Source organism: Rhea pennata, unplaced genomic scaffold, assembly GCF_028389875.1.
Source record: "Rhea pennata isolate bPtePen1 unplaced genomic scaffold, bPtePen1.pri scaffold_26, whole genome shotgun sequence".
Classification (NCBI taxonomy): domain Eukaryota; kingdom Metazoa; phylum Chordata; class Aves; order Rheiformes; family Rheidae; genus Rhea; species Rhea pennata.
In genome coordinates, this window is record NW_026907677.1 from 3,124,054 (window position 1) to 3,130,252 (window position 6,199).

A 6,199-nucleotide genomic window follows, 5' to 3' on the forward strand; every position below is an offset into this window, starting at 1 on the left:
ATCTCTGCTTAGATACCTCTGTCTCCCACAGCAATGCACACCTTCTACTCCGGCTTTAAAAGCAAGGACAGTGCCTGTTTGTGGCCATCCTTTTACTTTCCTCCCAAGCAACTGTAAGAAGAGAGGAAGCTACCAAAAAAGCACTGGAGGTCTACATATACCTACCTCAGGGCTCAGGCCCTGCTCTTTTCACAGCCCTCTTCTTTCCTCATTACTGCAGAGGACAGACTGCTAAGGTTTGTAATCTAAAGCTGAAAATAAATCAAAATTTCACACGCTAATCACAAAACCTGCTGCACTGCCCCAGTGCTCTACAGCAGCAGCTCCTGCCTATCTACTTTCCCCACCAGCTTCCCCACCCACACCCAGGACGTTTCAGCTTTCCACCAGGGGAGAACATCCCGGGGCAGAAGCAGCACAGGAAGCAGCTGCCCTGTTCCTCTCCCTCCTCCCTTGATTCCTGGGGGGTCACTAGTGCTGCAGCTCTCATACCTCAGGGCTTCTCAGCACCTGCCAGGCTGCAGCATGCGCTGAAACCCCCCCCTGTGTCCCCGGGATGCTCACAGGCAGCAGCTGCCCCCAGCACAGTGCAGAGGTTTCTCTCTCTCCCCTCCCATCCCCTCCCCTCCCGCAGACTCTCCCAGGGCCCTGGGGCAGCAGCATTTCCCCACACACCAGCACCAGCAGCCATGCCCACACAGGCCCTGCCCCCACACCCGGAAGTGACGCCCCTCACACCAAGGCCTCTCCCACCCCACGCTCCCCCATTGGCTCCCATTGGACGTGGCCTCCTGGGGCGGGATACCAGGAAGGGGCGGGAGGGAGGCAGCAGTGCGCGTGCGCTGTGAAGGGCCGGGTGGGGAGGGGCGGGGAGGGGCCCCGAGGGGAGGGGAGGGGCGCGGCAGAGAGGGAGGGGTGGGGCCGGGCAGGGCAGAGCATGCGCAGTGGCCCAGAGGAGGGCGGTGAGGGGCGGGGCGGGGGCGGGGCTGCCCGGGCCCTGCGGGCGGGGAGGGGGCGAGAGGCGGCTGCTGCCGCGGGGCAGCGTCTCCCGGCCCGGGGCCGCCCAGAGCCTTTAGCCGCAGCGCCGGGAGCTGCCGCGCCGGGGCCGAGGGCCGCGGGCTGGACAGAGCGAGCGGCCGTGCGCACGGGGGCAGCCAGAGCCGCCACGGCCCGGCTGTGTGGCAGCAGCGGCTGGGGAAGGCCCAGCCCAGCCTGGGCCGCCTACAGCTCCTGGGAGCCCCCGGCTCTTGCGCCCCTTCTCCTGGCAGCTCCGCAGCTCGATGCCGGCTGCAGTCACCATTTCTTAGCACCGTCCCAGCTATGAGGAGACACCGCGGGTGCAGCAGGGCTTGTGGGGGCTCCAGGCTGGAGGCAGGAGGCAGCCAGCGTCCCGGTGCCCCTGCTGACAGCCCCGCTTTCCCTGGGCACATCCCCAGCTGCACTCTGAGCCCAGCCTGGCTGTGGGCACCATGAGGAGCAGGATGTGCAGAGCCTCCTGACGACCATGGCCAGAGCCAGGCTCTCGGGTATTGCAGCAAAGCAGCTGTGGGAGAGCTGTGCTCTGCTGGAGGGCACTTGAGCCCCTCAGGACACCTCCCCAGAGGCAGTCGAGGGTCTGAAGGTGACATGTCCTCAGGAGAGTGTTAACCCACAGCCGCATCACAGCCCTGTGCATTCAGTTCTGCTCCAGAGATGTTTCCTGGCAGTGGGGCAGTGTCGTGGGGCATCTGCATCTTGGCAGGTGCCTGGGGCAGTGGAGAACAGACCCCCTTGCTGCTGGTGCTGTGGGTGGGCAGGGAGTTGGGGAAGGCACTTTCTGAGCTCCCTTGCAGGCCTGCTGCTCTCTCCATCAGCTTTGGAGTCTCGGGCTCTTGTGCAGGCTTGTGGCTCCTTTCCCTTCCACCCACCCCAGCAGCAAGGACCCCAGCTTGCTCCCACCAGAGGCACAGGCTGCCTTGGCTGCCCGACGCATAGGGCTCATGAGCTTCTGCACATGCCCTTGCAAAGGTGCAGAGCTGAGCTATGACGGTGGCCTTGAAAGCCTGTAATTCATGAAATTACATCAATTCTCTGAGCCTTCCAGCTCAAGGGCTTCATTTCCTTCTGGTGTGCCAGGATCAGGATGGCAAAAGGCAGTTAAGGTGCTAGAGTCTGCCTCTGGAGTGCAGCACCAAGATTCAGGGCTCAGGGAGAGGAAATGGGTGTGGCGAAAAGCTAGCCGCTCCTGAAGCACAGCACTGGAGCTCTTTTTCTTTCCTTTTTTTTTTTTTTTTTTTTTTTTCCTCTTGTCATGGTGGCAGGTTGGGGGCTGTTGACACATGGAGCTGAGGGGCTCAGGCTATAAAAAACTCTGTTGAAATTACTGGATTTATTCCTCTAGGCAAAGATACACATCTGTCTACTAAGTCGGTGTGTGCAGGAGGTGGGGGAAGGCTGCCTCCAAGTGAGTGTCTTGACTCAGCAGCCATAAATGTTTTCAGTTCTACAGAAGCAGCTCTTCAGAGATTCAGGTGGGGTGTCCTTGTGATACTAGTATCCAGTTCCTGGGGAAAGCACAGCAGTCGGGTGCTTGAAGGGCACAGAAGTGCAAACGAACCTGGAAAGGGCAAATGAAATGAAACTCAAAAATATATGTCCGCACCCATCTGAATGCACAAGCCAAAAACCTGGTGCATGTGCTCCAGCAGCCTCCCAGCATACCTGGCCATGTGGATCCTAATTGATAGCTGGTGCTGTCCTCTGGGCTTGCCGGGTGCTGGTGAAAAGGAAGTTTGGAAGAGAATACAGACCCGGGTGGAATAGGCTGCCATGTAACTAATAACTATGTATCCATGCAGACAGACATGTATGAACACATGCAAACAGGCTTTAAACTGAAAACTGTGTCGACCAGATCGTACATAGAGACAAAGTGTCAGAGCACACCTACTGCATGGGAAAATGCAGCAGATTTCGAGGAGATAGGCAATGCAAGCGAGCCAGACCGTTCCGCGGGAAAAGGAGCATGGACAGGGCATGCTGACCCATAGCCATGGTGGTTTCTTTGGGGCTGTATCAGTGTTTTCCCCAAACTGGGTTCTTTTACCGGGTGTGCAACTAACCAATAGACGCGCAGGATCGAAATACTTGTTCATTTCTGCACAGGGATGGGTGCTTGGTGGTAGATCCACAAAGCTAGCACACCTTCTCCCTTTCTCATTCTTTATCTATAAACACTTTTCAGGAAGTACTTTATACAGGTTTTTCTGTTGGTTACAGTTTTATCACATCACATACTTGCTCTGTGCTTGTGCTTTAACATCCGTGTTAATTAGCATAGGAAGTGGAGAAGAAGGTGGTAACATCATTATCATGTCATTACCATCTCATTATTCATTTTGAGGGGTGCACTTTAATAGGTTAATAAGCCCTAATGAACTTGTAGGTTCCTCTGGGTTATTCTGCTGTTTTTGTCCTCTCTGTTCCTCACGTTCTTCAAAGTGTTGTGGTTTCCTCACAGTTATTTGGCTGGAGCCGGTTGTCCTTTGCAATACTGTTTGCCAAGATCCTCTCTCCCTTGTCCTTGAGTCTTGTTAGCTCTTGGAGGGTTTCCACAGCATCATTCCAACAGAATGCCAGTGTTCCCATGGGGGTCCAATTTTGCTTTCCTGCAGAGGTATTACAAGAGGTATTACAAGGACATTATACTGTAATTCCATTGGGAATGAAATCAGCAACCCCAGGCTCCATTCCCTGTTCCACTGTCCCTGGGTGGGTTCCACCAACAACCTTTCAGTTAACAGCCAAATGCACTGCCGGTTGGCCCACAGAAACCCCCCACCTGGGGCTGTGCCGGGGGCTCCAGTGTCAGCACTGTCCTGGTGCTGCAAGAATGGGAATGTCCCTGAGCGCAACCTCGTACCCAGCCCCAGGCAGGGGGATGCTGCCCTTTGCCCATGGCCGGGTGCTGGTGGGCAGCGTGGTGCAGGGAGAGGCCTGGAGCCTGGCTGAGGGGCTCTGGGCAGCTCCCTGCCCAGCACCAGCTCTGCCTGCTCCCATGCTCCCTCCACCCCACACCCTGGGGGCAATCAGAGCTGTGGGCACATACCCCTGGGGAGGGCATTTCCCTCACACCACTCCCTCCTGCTGCTGTCCTTGGGGACACAGGTGACGCACACAGAAGTGCTGCCTGCGCTGGCAGAGGTGACTCAGGGAAGGGGCTTGCCCCTTTCCATCGAGCCTCCCCTGGCAGGGCTAGAGCCTGGCAGCAGCGCCTGCAGCAACAGTCTCCCCCTGAACCAATTAGCTGCAGAGATGCTGAATCGGCAGCGCTCTGTGGGGCTGTGCAGGAGCAGTCCCAGGGCAGAGGCAAGGCCAGCTTCCCCCACGGCCAGGCAGGAGGGTCTGAATGGAGTTTTCTGGGGAGGGTCTGAGGGCAGCAGGGCACAAGGGTGCTGTGCTTGTCAGGGACATGGCATGGGAGGAGAGGGCACCCCAGAGCACACCCCCCGTCTACGTATGCCATGTGTAAGGGGATGTAGCTCAGTGGAAGAGCGCCTGCTTTGCATGCAGGAGGTCCTGGGTTCAGTCCCCAGCATCTCCAGCGAGGGCTTTTGTGCCTCGCTGTGTTGTCTTCCCAGCAGATATAAGGGTGGTGGAAGTCCCCTGGGTGAGCCTGGGTCTGTGATTGGGAGGCTGCTTCCTGCTGTCCATCAAAAGCCTCATCAACTTCCTCTTCCTGATCTGGTGGCCTGTTGTAAACACCTACAGCAGTGTCTGCCATGTTAGCCTGCCTAGTCATCCTCACCCATAAGCTCTGGACTCACTGTTCATCCACCCCTAGCCTTCCATGAAGGAACGAGTGACTGGGGAGATAGCAGGAGAGCAGTGGAGGTTGTCTCCCTTGACTTCAGCCAGCCTTTCAACACTGTCTCCCATAGCATCCTCATAGGCAAGAAGTGTGGGCTAGATGAGTGGTCAGTGAGGTGGCTTGAGAAGTGACTGAATGGCAGAGCTCTGGGGGTTGTCATCAGCAGTGCAGAGTCTAGTTGGAGGCCAGTGATGTCCCCCCAGGGCTCCGTACTGGGGCCAGTCTTCTTCAACTTAGTCGCCAGTGACCTGGACGAAGGTAGAGAGTGCCTCCTCAGCAAGTGTGCTGACGATAATAAACTGGGAAGAGCAGCTGATACATCGGAAGACTGTGCTGCCATTTGAGAGACCTGGAGAGGCTGGAGAGCTGGGAGGAGTGGAACCTCATGAAGTTTAACAAGGGCAAGTGCATGGTCCTGCACATGGGGAGGTATAACGCCATACACCAGTGCAGGCTGGAGGCTGAGCTGCTGGAGAGCAGCTCTGCGGAGAAGGACCTGGGAGTGCTGGTGGACACTAAGTTGACCATGAGCCAGCAATGTGCTCTTGTGGCCAAGAAGGGCAATGGCAGCCTGTAGAAGGGACGATTGAGAGGGGATCTTATCAACGTGTACAAGTACCCGAAGGGAGGGTGTCAAGAGGATGAGGGTCACACTCTTTTTGGTGGTGCCAAGCAGCAGGACAAGAGGCGGTGTGCACCAGCTGAAACACAGGAAGTTCCACGTGTGTGTGAGGGAAAACTTCTTTCTTGAGTGACCGAGCACTGGAAGAAGCTGCCCAGGGAGGTTGTGGAGTCTCCCCCAACATTCTCTGAATCTGTGATTTTCTGATCCCGTCAGTGCCCCCCACCCCCTAAGTCTGGCCCTGGACAACCTGCCAGAACCATAAGTTCTGGTAGGGCAGATGTAATGATGGAGTGGGGCAGCCATAGATGCCTGCGACCCTCTTTGGGTCCCTGGCTAGTGCAGTACCAGCAGGGTTTGGTCCAGGTCTTTGCGGCCACTTCTCCTCTCAGTCCACCCCTCCTGGCCCTTTCTCTTCCTGGCTTTCATTTTGCAGGATCAATAGATGTTTTAGGAGGACCCAGAGAGTGGGGGGCAAGTGGGGCAGATGATTGGCACTGTACTAGAGGAGGTCCTGGTGCAGAGGGGACAGGGAGGAGCCACCCAAGCTGTGGTCCTGGCTGTGGGCAGTGACAGCTGGGAGGGCTGTGGGTGCTCCTGGGTGCCAGGTGCTGCTGCGGCACAGCGCAGGGCTGCGACGGAAACCTTTTGAAGCAAAGGAGGACTCCAAAGCAAACACCCTGAGTGCCCCGTTCAGCCCCATCCTGCTGCAGGGCCAGCCCTGGCCA

At 57.2% G+C, this 6,199-nt stretch overlaps 1 non-coding gene across 1 annotated transcript; it reads left to right on the forward strand.

Annotated features, from left to right (window-relative positions):
* The first annotated feature begins 4,510 nt into the window (after positions 1 to 4,510).
* TRNAA-UGC (transfer RNA alanine (anticodon UGC)) lies at positions 4,511 to 4,582 on the forward strand. The gene has a single exon. It is a non-coding gene; the product is annotated as a tRNA-Ala (tRNA).
* Positions 4,583 to 6,199: the final 1,617 nt, after the last annotated feature.